Consider the following 17055-nt stretch of genomic DNA (forward strand, 5'->3'; position numbering starts at 1 on the left):
GTTATGCTGATTATGAACTTCTTCATTTTGCTATTACTACAACATCAACTAATTGAACAATGCTAAGAAATAAAGCTGATTAAATTATATTAGTTTGTTAAGCCAATTTGGGATTTTCAATGCATTCTAGGCTTGATATCTTGTGCTAAGAGAAATAATATCCTGTCCAAATGCAAAGTTGATGATCTGTTGTAAAAAGGCCAAAGTAAAAACCGGTAATCTTAAATTATGTGACTGCAGACTTTAAGTTTGGCTTTTAGAATTACTAAGTATCACTGATTATATGACTTGGATAATACTTTGGAAGAATTTTTTTGTTGGTTTATGGGAACTAAAGTGCTCGGTGTTTTTAGCAATATATGTAGAGGTGGTCTGTTCTCTATGTTGACGAGATTTTCATATGGCATATTAATGTCTGTATCTATATAAGTAACTTTTCTTTTATTTTTCTTTGGTATTTAGAGTTCCAGAAGTAAATCTTACGTTGTTCAAGACTTCAATCACCGACGCAATCAAGACAAGGCCCTTCACAATCTAGACAGAGCATGCCCACTCCATCACGACAACTCAGTACTCAATCACGCCAACACACACCTGAAGCTTAGTCACGACAACACACAACTGATGTCCAATCAAATCCAAACTCGCTTAATGTATTGTCTATTGTTGGTAATGATAGTGTATGTTGGAATATTGGCTCCACAAGTGGGGATGGTAGAATACGGGTAGAAGTTATTAATCGAGTGTAAGTTAATTCTTATATAAAAATATCCAAGGAAATTTTTTTTGTTTTAACAGTTCATGTAAGTTAATGCTATGCGGTTTGTTCTTTTGGATATTCCACATTTTGAATATGTATTATATAATGAAATACTGGAATTATTATAAGTTTTTTGTTGCTATTTAATTGGTACTAAAATGATTGGCAAAGTGTTAGTAACATGTCCACTTCCGTTACTAAATGTGCCAACAGAATTTTTGTTACTGAATGTACCAACAAAATTTTGTTGGGATAACGTCGCTAACAATACCAACCATATATTCCGTTGGCATGCTCGTTATAATATTGTTGTTGTAAAAAACGAGAAATCTGTTATTAATGTGTAGTTATTTCGTTGGTAAATCTAGTAACGAATTTGTTTCGTTAGCATGAACTTCCCGATGGGCTATATGCCAACAAACTGTTTTTGTTATCATTCCGTTGGCAAAGAGATTTACCAACGAAAATCCATATCGTGCCAACAGAATTTTCTGTCGTTAAAAATGAAATTTCTTGTAGTGATATATACTTATTTAAACATAAATTACACACTAACAAAATGAATTATGGACTATAAAATAATACTCACGTTAATTCAGAATATGTTATGGTTGGAGCTCATCAACTTTGGAAAGGGGAGAAATGGAATGAAGGAATAATTTTGAAAAAAGAAGATCAAACTTGAAATGCATTAGGAATAAGTCTGCTGATCCTTTTGATGGACAATCTGTTTAAAGATACTTACAAAATATATCCGTTTTTATTGGTGAGTGTATTGATATCAAAAGTATCAGATAACATTGAACATTTTAAATTTTTAAGCCTATGGAGCTTTTGACAATGCTATAGAATCTATCATTTTTTCCTAACTTTAGATGGAATGTCAACTGGTTGTCAAAAGTATGGCTTGACGTGGAAATTTTCAGAATTATGATATGTTAAGCGCCAAAAAAATGAATATAATATATATCTTTGGACGGATGTCCTTGAATCATCTAAAGTTGTCCGTCAAAAGGTAATAGTTCGTCAAGTGTTTTGGTTCCACCTCAATCCGTCAAAAGATGGCCGTAAAAAAAAGCAAGATGTGTTGTAGTGACAGTGAGAAGGTAAAGCTACAAGTATAAATATAGATGTCTAGATAAAAATTTGTTAAACCTGTAAGATAAATTATCACAAAGTCTGTCGGCAGTTCATTCAAATATATTATTCAGAAATGACCAATTTAAATATGATGGATGACATTGATTATGGTTGGTGAATTTAAAAATTTTAAATTCATAGAATTTACGACGGACTATGTTCTTTCCGCGATAAAGTGTTATGACGGAATATTTGCTCCGTCGTAAGATCCCGTAAAACAACATCCAACATCCGTTGAACTGGTACTTGCGAATTTTTTTTTCCAATTATGGGACGACGGATACTTGATTTCCATCATAAGATTGGCGCCCCGCGAATTCTTATGTACTAGAAGTGTTTTTTCCTTATCCTTCTCCTTACTGTTGAACCCGGCCCATTTTGTATGGTGACATTTTGTAGTAAATAAAATGAAACCTTTTTTTTTGAAAAGCGGAAATAAATACCATATAATAAAATAGCAGTACATCATCTAATGTCCCTGAGTTTCTAAAACAAAAGATAGCCTAAACCAACCTACCAGACTATTTGCAGCAAACCAGAAGCTGCCAAAGGAGAAAGAAACATTGGGACAAAAACTACCAATACATATAGCTTACATACTGCTGATGCGAGAACTACCACTGAGAATCTAATAAAACTAAGCATCGCCACTGCCCGATGCCTTCGAAGACGAATCCTCATCCGGAGCCAACCCCATCATAGCCAGAACCTGCTCCACTGTCATAAAGCCACTAATTTCTTCAAGATGATCTGCAGGTTTGGGGGTAACATAAAGCCTCTTGATGATTTTCTGCAATGTGCCCTTCAAAGCATGATGAAGCACATCTTTTGCATAGATGCCATTACCAACAACTGCATCCAGGTTGATTACCTGCTTTGCAAACTCATCAGAATAGCAGGTGAGTTTGCCGCTGTCAATGATTTTTACAGCCTCCGGACGGAGTGCACCATTGTTGCCGAAAGCGTAGTGAGCCATCACTTTGTCTTTTCCTTTATCCATCTGAACAGTGTTAACAAGATCGAATCTCCTCTTCTTTGGAGGGAGGGGAGGTGGTGGAGGACCATCAACGACCTCCCCATCTCCAAGGATCAGATTACCCATCACAAAAGGGGGGGGTAGGGTTCTCCCCATATCCCTAGCCAAATGAAACTCCAAATCACCCACAGAGTGTTCCACTTCCCCAAACTCAGACATGTTTGCTAACCCGTAGTTAGCCAGGTATTCAGCTGTGGTATTCATGAACCTAGGAATACATGCAATTCTCCTTTTTGTGATCCCTTCCTTAAAGTTGTTAGCAAATATCGTGTTGAAGTTACGATATACCTCCAGTTGGTCATCATTCAGCATGATCATGTCCTGTTGGCCTATAGTGTCGTAAACACGCTGACTCACAGTCTCGATGTGAGTTAAGTCCCACTCCTTGGTGATAGCATGGTCACAGGCAGCTTGCAATCCAGTCATGATTGCTTGTTCTTCAGTTAAACCTGAGAGTGTGCCAAAAGCTTTCCAAAGATCCTCGCCCTTGGAGTCTCGGATGATTACACCCACCGCTTTGAGATTACCAACTCCATTTGGTGCTTGCTGCTCAGCTATCACACAATGCACATTGATTTTGACAAAATTCTCATCAGGAACTTCCCAGAAAGACTCCATGTTTGAAGGACCAGCTTAAACCAATGAAAGAGAGCCAGAGAAGTGAAAAGAAGAAGAGATATGAGCTAGTAGAGACAATGGGGCACAATGCTATAGGAGGTCTGATATATACATGCATTGCGCGAGGCCAGAGAAAACTTTTCTGTATTTGACGGCGAATTTGAAAGATGGAGTCAGAGAAACTCTACAACCTAGGAAAAAACGGTCATGCCCATGCAAGAGAACGTTGGGTAATATATATGACCATTGGAAATTACCCGTACTAGTCAGAAGCTTCCCCCTAGAAAAGATATGTTGCAGGTCTAGAGCCAGAAAACAGGTCTGAGATAGATTTGCCTCCAGATTTCTTTTCCAAGAGGCTTCTAGCACACGCATATACAACATATAAATCACATACTGAGTATAGGACGTTGCAACTCGCTCTAGAAACAAAGTGGACCAAAGCTGCAAATGGAGCCAGTTCGGGATTATGGGCCAAACACTGTCCAGTGGGCAGCCATGGAAGGCCTGGCTAGGCCTTTTTTTGCTAGTGAATCAGCATTATGGTTTAGAAGACGAGGGACAAACTGGATGAAAATAGTGGTATTTATAAGCGACTGAAAATGGAAAGATGTAGCTATGGCAGGAAATTCGAAATGTAGACCTTTGTTAAAAGCATTTACCGCCACAACCGAGTCGGAACAAATCACTATTCTTTTATCGTGGAAGCATTTGTGCTTGAGACATTGAAAAAGAAAAAGTATTCCTTCAATTTCTGCAGATATTGGGCTAGAAGAATGAACTGGGCCAGAAAAAGAAAGAATAAGGCTTCCTTTATTGTCATGAATGGTTCCTCCTATACCACCTCCATACATTGTTTCACTTATTAGTCCCCATGCACCGTCTACTGCACAGACCACATCAAAACATTGTCTCTTATGCCTCCAGAAATTGTTACCTACCTTAAAAGTATGTAAAGCTATCGCCCCTTGAGGATGCACTTTCCATAGCGGAGTGTCACCATATTCCAACAGACCTGAGGCTTTCCCCCATTTTGATATTCGAATGTAAAGTAGTTCGATGAGGACATGCCTCTCTACTCTGACTTTAGAGAAAACCAATTCGTTTCTAGCGAGCCACAGCGACCACAGTGCTGCTGCTATCACCAACTGCCAGATGCGTCTAGACGAAGCACTTACTTTAAAAAGAAGTAGTCTAGATAAAGAAAAAGAAGCACTATGGCTTTTAAGTGACGGAAAACTCCACCAGGCACTGATGAAATCCCATACCCATGTCGATAACTCGCATTCCCAGAAGAGATGCGAGGAAGTTTCAGGATGTAGGCCACACCAAGGACAAATATCTATCAGTCCTTTAATTCTGTGTTTGAGAAAGTTTCTGGTGGGCACTATATTCCACTGGATGCGCCATAAGAAATAGAGAATTTTGGGAGGTGCCTTGACTGACCATATTAGATCCCAGAATCGTTTATCAAGGGTTGGGAAATTACTGAGTTTACTCACTTCCAAGTAACATTCTGACGTGCTGAATTGCCCATGTGCATGGTCCCATAGAAGTATGTCGTCTCCTTCTTTTAAAGAGATGGACTCCATAACCTTTACTAAACCCTCATATTCGCCTGTTAATGAGTTTAAAGGGTTTGCCAACCACAGATTCCAACTATTCCGGTTTGTCTCCCACAAATACAGAAATTCCTTGACTGATAAGTGTTGCTGAAAAGCCAAAGAATAGAGATTATTAAATTTGCTACAGAGAGGCTCGTCTTCACACCACCAATCTTCCCAAAACAAGATTTGAGTCCCATTTCTCAGACTCCATTTGAAATTTTTCCTGCTCATCAAAGAGGCAACTGGAGGGATCATTTGAGCGTTCACTAAACCTGCCATCAGTCATATCCCTAAGTGTACGCACTTAATGTTCAGGTTTCTTTTCATATAGCTTTACCACTGTCAAATAGTATCTCTATCACTTCTAGAAAATTCAAATCTTATCAAACAATAATTATACATAAAAAATGTTAATCTCACTTTTTTTGCCTTCAAAAAAGAAAATACATCTGGGCAAAGAAGGCTAGAAATCCCAGAAGAAACCGATAACAAAAATATAATATATATGAAAACCCAAAATAGAAGAAATTTCTTATACAGCCATAACTTGTAACTTCCTCCATGAGTGCAGTGCACAATCAAGTCCTGGTGTGAACCTGGAATTGACAGGATTAATATTAAACATTATTATATGATTAATCTTGCATAAAATAGTTGATATTGACAAAATCGTGATGGAAATATAGTTATTCATTTTACTCATGCATGCAGAACATCTAACATAAAGTTACTAATTGTCATCTGATTAGTCCATTAAGCATTAATAATATTGTATCAGAGGATTTAAGGGATGTTATTAGAAGCAGAATTTCAAGATGTACTGGTTAATTAGTATAGACGATATATACTCCATAAGTTAATCCGAACATATTTGAAATGAGAAAGTTAACATAGTGAACTATGCTTGTATACAAAAATATACGAACATACATTATTTTGGAAGAATATAAATAATGGGTCGTCCCCAAAGAATCAATATTTAAAATATAATTATAAAACCACTAAGGGATCGTTTGGTTGACGGGGATCTGGAATCAGGTATGGGTTTTGTTCATTCCAAACCCATACCTGCTGTTTGGTTGCAAAAATTAAATCTTCAAACCCATACCTCAAACCCCCAAGGTATGGGTTTTTGATACCCAAGGGAGGAGGTGGGTATCAGATGGGGTATGGGAATCAATTTCATTTCCGATATTTTGGCTTTATTTCAATAATTAAATATTAATTTTTAATACGACAATTATCAATGATGCAAAAATATACTCCCTCTGTCCCTCTCATTTCTTTACAGTTACTATTTTGGGATGTCCCTCTCATTTCTTTACGTTACTATAAATAGTAAGTTTTTTCATCATTACACCCACTATCTTCCCCCACTATCTCATATTTAACAATAAAAACTACTATTACACCCACTACTTTCCTCCACTATCTCAAATCTATTATTAAATATTGATGGGTCCCACCACTTTATCCACTTTTCATCTAATTTTACTCATTTTTCATACATTGTCTTGGTCTCCGTGTCCCCCTCCAATGTAAACAATTGAGGGGGACGGAGGGAGTAATATTATAATATTTTTTTAATTTTTAATTAATAATATAATTTTTTTAAAAATTTGAATATATTGATTCCAGAACACAACCAAACACATGATATCAGATATGATACCTTAAACCCATACCATCTTAATCCGATTCCTCATTCCAACCCCATACCACCCGGCGAACCAAACGACCCCTAAGTTCTTGGTTTTTTTCTAGAAGCTGGCCTATAAATAATTCTTAATATGCATATTTATAATAGACGGGAAATTTCCGGGTGAACTGTATATTAAATGGGATATTTTACTTAGCTTGCATTAATTAAAGAATGAAATAATTAACTAAACACGCCTCCCGTTTTGAGGGGAAAATATAAAATTTTAGTTAAATATTTTAGTTGGATCCAGTCAGATAGAAAATTTAAAAATTTGAGAGGGTTTTTCTTCCCTGACATAAAATAATAACTAAATTATATTCAGATTTGAAGGAAATTTTTATGCATAAAAGATTCATTATTAAAAAAAATTAAGTAATTGTTATTGTGTGTTCCGAGCATAACTTAGAAAAATCGAACTTTTAATTAATCATCTCTTGACTCTAGCTCCCTACAAAATTAATAAACACTAATTTGTTATATTAGTATTTTATAGTGTGTACAAAATTGTTCTATATATAACTCAGTTTTTTTTTTCCAAAAATAAATCATAATTTGATTTTTATGTATAAAAAGAGTTCAAGAAATAATTACAATTGATCATTTATTAGTTTTACATAAAAAACTTATAATTTGATTTAAAGTTTATTAAAGAGTTCAAGATACAATTAAATCTTAAAAAATACTCAAAAATATCTAATCACTACTACAAATTTTCATAGAGGAGAGGATTAAGGTTAATTCTCATTCAAACTGACCAAATAATTTAGGTTGTGTTTAGTGTACCGAATAATTTTCTAACAAATTCTATATATTTTTAATTTCTGTTTCTTTCCATTTTGGTAACTGATAGCTTGCGTGCCTGTATATATGTTTCATCAGGGTAGTAGTAGTATAAATGTATAATACCTTGTAAGCCGTCAACATGAGCATAATACTGATTCCGGAGTTAAACGGAAAGGGCGCCAGATTCGCTAGTTCCTGAAGTGCTTTTAAGCTAAGTCTCCCCACAGCTTTCCAAAACGGATTGGTCTCGTAATTAAAATAATCATCTCTCTGATTCGCTCCCATTTTCTGCACCACGCACGTAATATGACATGCATAAACACTTCTGTTGTAGGTATTAACGTATGCCCACCGAGCCCTATTTCCGGCACGTCCACACATATTGCATGTCAGGTTCATGCCCCTCAAGTCGTTGTAAAGGCTGTGACTCATCCCATTGTACACATTCATATGCACATTGGAAGAGACCAGCTGCTTCACGGATTGTGGAGCCGAATCGAGCTGGTTATTTGAGTCTGAGATGGGTTGTACAAATATATCAAAACATGTGCGGCAAATTTTATACTCGTGACCCGCTGTTCTGTAGCACTGGCCGTGGATTGCGTACTCGCATATGTCGCAGTTTGAGTTCCCTGCACCAGCTTGGAGATGGAGATTAAGTGAGTCTCTGCGTCCGGAAGCATTAACAAACCGCAACGCCATGGAATGTAACAGGGGTGGCGATATTAGACCCGACCCGATTCAGTCTGGACCCCTGCATGCATTAATTGGATTTGATTAAACAAGTCAAGATGTGTTATAAATTCAAAGTAGCGTGCCCAACTAGTTAAAAACTAAGTCAGTTAAAGAGAGACTCTGGGACTATAATATCACAAATCAAACACAGGACTGCTTCAAAGCTTACCAGCTACGGATGACACCGGCTAAATTATTATCTGCAAAAAAGGGAAAAAGAATTAATAATTGTAAAGAGAGATTATTATCTGTAAAGTACGTTTGGAGATGATATTCATCGACTAGATGAACTAACTTGACTGTAAGGAGAAACACATACCACAAACCTAGACCAGCCAGATCTGAATATACAAACAGCAAAGAATAAAGGGATCTATATATAGAGTTTATGGCCGCGTTTGGTGTTGTTTTTGTAAATGAAACTTCTAGGTTTTTACTTAACACTGTATACTAAAAAAATTTAGTATAGCGATACGTTTAGTACAACGATATGTTTGGTACCAGGTTTCTAGTATCCTAGACGGTTGACATTGTGCAATTTACTATACTAATCAAATTAAATAACTGTTGTGTATACTTTTGTTCATCCTCAGTGTGGAAAAGTTTGTATTTTGAATAACAAAGAATTCAAAGTACGCGTATCAGACTAAATTTGATGGTAACAGGAAAATAACCCTAGTTTTTATATTTTAAATCAAATTTAAAAATTTTTTTATAACTTAAATATTATCAGGATTCTTATAATGCTTAAATATTTAAAAATGAATGAATGGATGGACAAATTAATTTTGAATTGATAATAGAAATCAAGAATAGATATACAACTAAATAACTAATTGCCTCTGCAGTTTTCAAGCGAAACCTCCTTGCTCATGTCAAAACGTTTCAGGAACTTTTCGTAGATTTTTAATTTATAAATTATACAAGCTAGAATGGAAAGTTCCATGTATTTATGTCTGCATAGATTAATTTAGATGAAATAGTGGTACTCCTAATAGTTTTGATTATTTAAATTTTTGCAGATTCACCTGTCTCTCACACTCTTTCTTCTCTGTACGATATTTTTTGTAATAATTTCATTTTTATCCACTTGGAATGTTTCCGAACATCTGGGTGTATATTTCCGAGAAGTGCGTCTTATCTTTCTCACTTGCAACAAAAATTCTTTGCTTGTCATATACTTTTACTAAAAATGTATATCTGTACATACTTTAGGCTTTAGCTGCTTGATTAAAAATTGAAATAATGCAAATTTTTAAGTATTTTGGATGACGGTGGATAGGTCATTTTCGTTTAATCTTTCTAGTGTTGAACAAAAATGAAGAATTTCTAAAATGAGATTGTAAGACTTTCTTGAGAAATTGTATATTCACCATGACAGATGGTGTGGCCAAAAAAGACGTGTTACAGATATATTAAGAATTATACAATAATATACGGTTAATTATATATAAAATTTAATAATCACAATATAGTGTCTTGCTATCTGTTTTAAGCAATTATTATCATACTTTTTGTAAATGTTACTTTAAGAATGATACTACTTTGATAAAGTAGTAAGTTCAAGTATTAGGTTTGGAAAAAAATCACAATTTATAATTTATATATTATATTATGATCAAAATATAGTAAGTTCAAAAAAAGTTCACAATTTTTCACCTGCGTCGTAAGTATGATCAAGTGTCGTAAGTTTTATCTAGTGAGACCCACAATTTCATGAAAATAATAGCTAACCTTACGACGACACAATAAATCGGTCGTATGTTTCACATTTATGACACAACTTTCCGTCATAAAGTAACTACCAACGAAATCTATTATGAACGTCCGCCGCAAGTTTCGGAGAAAACTTAAACTTAATTAAACTTACGACATATATTTCCGTCGTAAGTTTAAATTTATCTTTTACTCAAAATTTTGGAAGTTTTTCTAATTTTAAAAATATTATAATAAAGAACTTACGACATCCTAAGATCCTGTTTGTCGTTGTGCTTGTAGTCAATTTTTTCTAACTTGAGTTGTTTAAGAGCACCTTTGCAAACGAGACTAGCAACTCAGTTCATAGTATAGTTAATTATCAACCATTTTTAAGTAAAATTATATATGTTTGAATAGGGAGATCTCTTAAATGAGATATTGCAGGTTATGGTAATAATACAAACTTTATCAAGAACGAACGATGTGATTTCATACCTACTTTTATAATTTAACGAAGTTTCAACACAGAATAAAGGATATCTATGTATTGGCAAATACTTGATACTCCCTCCGTCCCACCAGATTCTTTACGGTTTCCTTATTTGGCCGTCCCACCCATTTCTTTACATCACAAAACTTTCCTAAAATAGTTAATGAGTCCCACCATTTTCTCACTTTTTCTTCCCTTTCACACTACTTTTACTCCACCAACTCCCTTTTATATATTAAAAATCAATGGGTCCCACTACTTCACCCACTTTTCCTTCTCTTTTCCACTACTTTATACATATTTCTTAACCTCCGTGCCCAAACCCAATGTAAAGAATTGGGTGGGACGGAGGGAGTAGTTATTATAGAGCAGGCCACTCAGATTGAAAGGATTCATTCATTAGTGGAACGTTTATTGCTTGTATGAAAAAAATATGCCATTTTTGCAAATTTTTGATATTATCATACACAAAATTTTATATTGAGGATTTATTTAATAAATTTATTAAAGTAATACAAGATTTTTTAATACTTATATATGTTCAAATAGATTTAAAAATAAAATATCAAAATAGATTTTAGATAATAATACTTAAACATGTTTAGATAAAATTAGGCCTGATAAAATATATTTTGAAATGAAAAGGCTTTTTAGCACATCCACCAACAATCCGTCAAACCATTATTTAATATCTATATTCATTTAGAAATAGGCCTGATGTAAAAAAAATTCTTATATATTATTTTTAGTACAATTAGAAATAAATATTTATATTATATATACAAATTTTTGACATAATTAAATTTAGGAAAATATAAATTTCTAGAATATTTTTTAAGTAGTAAACTAGATTTTTAAAATAGAGAATACAATACAGAGTAAAATATTAATTAATCATAGATGTTAAAAATATTATTATATTATAAAAGATAAATTAATATTTTCCAATTAACATTTTTTCCTAATGTATATATACATAATATAGTGAGTGTCTGAGTAAGAAATCGGCGATTTTTTTTGTTAAAAAGATGACGTCCTCTTATCTTTGTTTCGAGATGTCTATCCAAATTTTTATGAGCTTTTATATTAAGTTTAGAGGTGTTTGGCCGAATTTAAAAACCCGACTTCTGAAAATCAAAAAATATTTTTATACATTATTAATTTATAAATCTTAATTTAATTTTAATTTGGATACCCTTAATAAGTGTATTGCTATTTATCTTTCGAATTATTTTATCTATTGAACATTCACAACTTAGATGTGGGTGAGATACAGCTTCACTAGAAGTGGGGAAAGGACTATTCTCCGCTGAGTTAATATGTATATTAGTGTTAGAACTTGTGTGTTGGAGAATGAGGTCATAAAACCTGATTCATTTCTAATATATTTTTTATACATATATATTTTACCAGCAAGTAATATATTAATATGTGTTATGATGCAGTATAAATAGAGATTCATGTTATATGTTTTATTTTCTCCCAATATGCAGTCCATGACATATTCTTATATTCATGTCATACATAAAAATTATGTTTAACACTAATAGGAGTCTTATAAGCATTATTCTTATAATTTCCACACAGACACTTAATAAGCCCATCATTTTTTTTACGAAGATTGTGAAAGGCAAATTTAATGAATCATCAACACCATTTTTATATTTGTTCGTTAAATATTTTGATTCATTAAATCGATCAAGACTAGTCCAACTACGATTGGATGCCCCCTACAGTAAATACATACATCGAGTTTATTTATATGCATTTCAACAAAAACACACTAACAAAAATGTGCTACAACTATGTACAAATTTATCACAACTATAGAAACATTAAAAATTTATAAATATATATATGAAACAAAATGCTACTATCACAATAATTAATAAATATATATAGATTATTAATTAAAAAAAAGTACTTATTTGATGTTTTATGAAGACTCCATTTGAAATTCAGAAACTTTGGGAGTAAAGAAAGAGAGATTAATCGGGGTAAGAGGTGAAAGATATTAATTGAGGAAACGGTTATCAGAGGAAAGAAGGTTTGAGCAAGAAAAAAGAGGGAAAAAATTCGAATAGCCAAAACAGCCCGTCCAAATTTAATTTATTTTCAACCGGCTAAATTCAAACGTCTTTATTTTCGATTCAATATGTTGACTTCTAATATTTTTGTAGGGCTGATTTTGATTGCTTGTATTTTTGATTAAAATAACTTTCGTCTGATATTCCGCGATCGAAAATAGGTTTGTTTTGTAATATATAATTAAAAAGTTAGCTTAAATTTAAAATAAAGTCATATAAATATGCGGAAAGAAGAAGTCCAAGAACTCGTATATATTCGTTAATGTTGAACAAACAGGTTATGAACTTATTGATTTTTTTATACCACAACCATGGTCTCTAGTCTCCACGGTATTTACTTATCTGGAGTTTTAATTCATTGTTCGTTGATAGAGAAAACAATACGAAGTATCCATTCAAGCTTTCACATCGCCAAATTAAATAGACATTGACCCGTACAGTGTTACAAACACTACTTCTATGAGTACAGTTAAGCTCCCCAGTGATAGGTGCAAATTGTTGTTATTTATGAAGCAGATAATGTTAACCTATCAATCTAGTTAATCAAAAGTATTTTAATGCAACAAAGTATATGAGCAGTTTGAGTCATCTAAACCCCGCCGCGTGAAAAATACAACATCAAGATTGTTATACTATATCCATCTTAGATTTTACAAAAAAATATTTCAGTTATTATTTTCTCATTTCATGAAATTATAATATTTTTTCTAAAATATATTATAATTAATAAATATATATAATTCGAAAAACTAATTATAATATAATTTCTTATGTTATGATTTTCTTTTCTTTCGAGAAAATGAACTATAATTCCTTAAAAATATAATATTATTATTAAGGTATTAATAATTTGGTGGTAAATATAATATAGTTACGTGGTCGATTATTCCTTGGGATCATGATTATAAGAGTTTTGGACTTAGTTCATTATTTTTTATTAATTTTTATAACCTGTTATTTTAGTTGTGCGCTAAATGATAAATATTTTAATAATATATATTTTTGTTGATTAATAAATATATAATATTTAGAATATAATGTCTCAAACTATGGGTCACTTCATATCGAACCACTTTATATATGGGAATAGAGAACACCTGTATACATACACAATATACATATATACATATACATATACATATATACATATATATATATATATATATATATATATATATATATATATTAAGTGTGTTATTTATTAAATATTTAATTAATAAATTAAAAGATAAAATTTCATTACTTTTTTCTAAACAAATAATTAAAAATTAATTACAATATTTCAACTGTTGTAGAACTATATTCGTCCAAGATGATTGTGCAATAATTCAAATTTCAAAACGGGAAAGTAAATTTTTCTTGTCACCCAACTAATTATACTTTTAAAAACTTACCACGTTGTGAGTATATTATATATGATTAATATATTCCGCTCAAGACTATAAGATAGTTGTTTCAATGTTTTTTTTAATATGTAACTAATATGTTGTGAGATTAACAAATAAATCGTGTGAAAAACTCACCGTTATCAAATTAGTTATGTGACCTCTTCCCCTCTTCCAGGTTCTGTTATACGTCCAAATAGCTAAACTTAAATAATCATCGATAGAGTGGAGAGCGCGTAAATCCCTACATTTTCAACTAGACATTTGTCGACATGACAAAGATATTAAAATATCGGCGTTGAAAATAAAAAATGGAAGGACTTTGCAAACAAATTAAACAGTATTTTCGTTGCAATATTGTACGTCGAGATGAGAAGGTAGAAGACGGTACATTATTCTCTTACACACAAAATTTTACTATATATACTTAGCATTGACACAGCTGCAAGTAACTACTAGCATATTATAAATTACATAAGCTTGAATATTAAATTTCACAACTATTTCCAGTATTACATGTATGATGATGCATGTAAATGATGTGTATAAACCAAATATTCTTCGCTACCTTCCAAGTGACAATTGCCATAGTACCAACCCTAGATGATACATGATGGACTTGGTTTCTGTCCCTTTCTCTCTCTCTCCAGAATGGGAGAGCCGTTCCTGTGTTTATGTATATGTGTGTATGGAGTTTCATTCTTCTCCCCCTTTCTCTCTCTTCTTTCTTTCCCTTTTATACTCCCTCTCCTCCTGAGTCATCTTTTCCTCTTTCCCTCTCTTTGAGACACCTTGGCTATTCTATTACTAGAGTAGGTGATTAATATAGATAATTACAACAGGCAGATAGGTGAGCTGGAAGGGAAGGATGGGTGTTATTTTGGGAGGATGACACGTGTCGTCTTGCTACGCTACAGTGTCTTTGTGTGGGACCCAGCGGGGGCAAGGTGGGATTAGCTTAAGGGTTGTAGGGATAGCCTACGGTCCTTGCATTGCTTCCGGTCCTTGCAAGAATGTAGTCTTAAGAGGTGCGTTGACAGGTGTTCCTACGGATGGAAGACATGTGTCTTCGTCGGGGGCTAAGCAGGCATGGTAGGGATCGCAGGGTAGGCTGGGTTTCAAGGGGAGATAGTCTCAGACCCTAAGGTCCTCTAGCAAGGGTCGATTTTTGAGTCTATCATTTGCCCTCGTGGTGGGGGAGCCTTCTTTAGGAGGCTTCGGTTGTGTTGTCTCAGTATTGCTTGAAGACCAGTCTTACCCAGTTGGGATGAATAAGGCCATGGTACTTCTTTTGGCCCAAAAGCGGGCATTGAAAGGGGATAGTGACAAGGATGAATGCCTTAGCGACATTGAGTAGGGGAGAAAGGCACTATCTCTGAGGGGGCGGAAGCCTCGGTTCAGGGGTCGGATGTTGGGGAGAGGCATGTTTCTCTTAGGAGAACAAGGATGGAGGCTCCGGAGGGAAGCACCAAGGGGCTTCAGCGGGCTGGTCCCTTGGCCTTTTCGGAGAAGAAAGTCTTTATAGTTCCGGACAAGGAAGAGGTGATGGAGGTCATTCCTAGCGGGGACGTAACTATGTTGCAAGGAGGGCTTCAGCTGCATTTTCGGCGAAAGGTTTGACATGGCGATTGCCGGATCTTCCCAAGCTGGGGTATAGGAGACGAAGAGAGCTGAAGGAGCGAGGCGGGTGAAGGAGTTGAAAGGGGTTTTAACGAGTAAGTCTGGGGAGCTCGATGCTGAGAAGAACAAAGTGATGGGGTTGGAAGAGAAACTACATTCTCCAGAGAAGGCTCTCGAAGAGGAGGTAAAAAATACATCTCTTCTGTGTTTGGATATCGAGAAGTTGCAAAAGGTGTGCAAGAAACTCTAGAAAAGAAGGAGAAGGACGTGGCTATCACGTACAAGGATGTTGTTGAGAAATACCAAAAGTCGAAAGAGTTCGAAGAGTTGGTGAATTTGAAGGCTGGGTATCACCATGAAGGTTTTAATGACTGCATCACTTTTGTGGGGGTGGGGAATGCGGTGGATCCAGTCGTCCATAACTATTTTAACTTTTTGTTTTATGAGTTCGTGATGGTGTATCAACTATTTTGACTATTTTGTTTTATGACTTTGTCCCATATGGTTTGTGTAACCATTTCATTAGGATGTTTTTATATTTAAACTGATTTGGTTGATCTTATTGAAATCATGTTAAACTGGTGGAATTGTCATACTGTCCTCGATGGAAGGAGTAATCTTTAAGTTACTTTTGTATAATCAAGGAGTTGTAGTGGAGGTAATCTATGCATGTTAGGTATTTGGGTAAGGCCTGGGGGCTGTAGTGAACCTTAGAGCCGTAGTGATTGGCCGTTGGATTAGAGCCGTAGGGTTGTCTGGGTTGCGATGAACCTTAGAGCCGTAGCGAAGGTGGGTTACGTATGTTGGTTGTTTGGTCAAACCCGTAAGGTTGTGTGGTCATTCTTTTCTTTTCTTTCCTTCTTGACACCTTGGCTCCTCTATAACTAGAGTAGGTGACCAGGATAAATAAGTGGAACAGGCAGGCAGGTGAGTCAGAGAGTGGGAGACAGGTGTTGCCTTGCTAGCCCACTGTGTAATATTGTGGGGCCCAGTTTGGGGTTTCCGTTGGGAAATGATGCGGCCCCTATGATGCTTACGGTCAGGAGGGACCCTACGGGGCTTACGGTCAGGAAGGATCCTACGGGGCTTACGATCCTTACAAGTAGGCAGCCTCAAGAGGCGTGTCTTTCTTACGGCTTGGCTATGGGATTGATATTTGGTCTATCATTTTGCCCTCGTAGTGAGGGGGCCTTCTTTAGGAGGGCCCTTCGTGTTTTTCCTTTCGGTGGATCTTCTTGGGGGGGGGACGGGAAGATCTTGTTGGTGAAGGTTGTTGATAAGCATCCTTTTGTTTTAGTAGCGTGGGAGACGAATCGGAAGGGGATAGTTCGGAAAGTGGGAGCATTTCGGTGGGGTTTGATGGAGAGGGGGACATGTCAGGCGATGAAGTCTCT

The 17055-nt window shown here is 34.8% G+C and overlaps 1 protein-coding gene and 1 long non-coding RNA gene across 2 annotated transcripts in view; one reads left to right on the forward strand and one right to left on the reverse strand.

Moving 5' to 3' along the window:
* LOC108215264 (uridine/cytidine kinase UKL1, chloroplastic) overlaps window positions 1-17055 on the forward strand; it is a 56290-nt gene that overhangs the window by 20810 nt on the left and 18425 nt on the right. The gene's annotated exons all lie outside the window — the stretch shown is intronic.
* Window positions 5524-8811, reverse strand: LOC108213904 (uncharacterized). The gene is made up of 4 exons (XR_010290582.1): window positions 8701-8811; window positions 8551-8581; window positions 7770-8400; window positions 5524-5757 (listed from the first exon to the last, which is right to left on the reverse strand). It is a non-coding gene; the product is annotated as an uncharacterized LOC108213904 (long non-coding RNA).

The sequence above is a fragment of the Daucus carota genome, chromosome 3 (genome assembly GCF_001625215.2).
Source record: "Daucus carota subsp. sativus chromosome 3, DH1 v3.0, whole genome shotgun sequence".
In the NCBI taxonomy this organism is placed as follows: Eukaryota; Viridiplantae; Streptophyta; class Magnoliopsida; order Apiales; family Apiaceae; genus Daucus; species Daucus carota.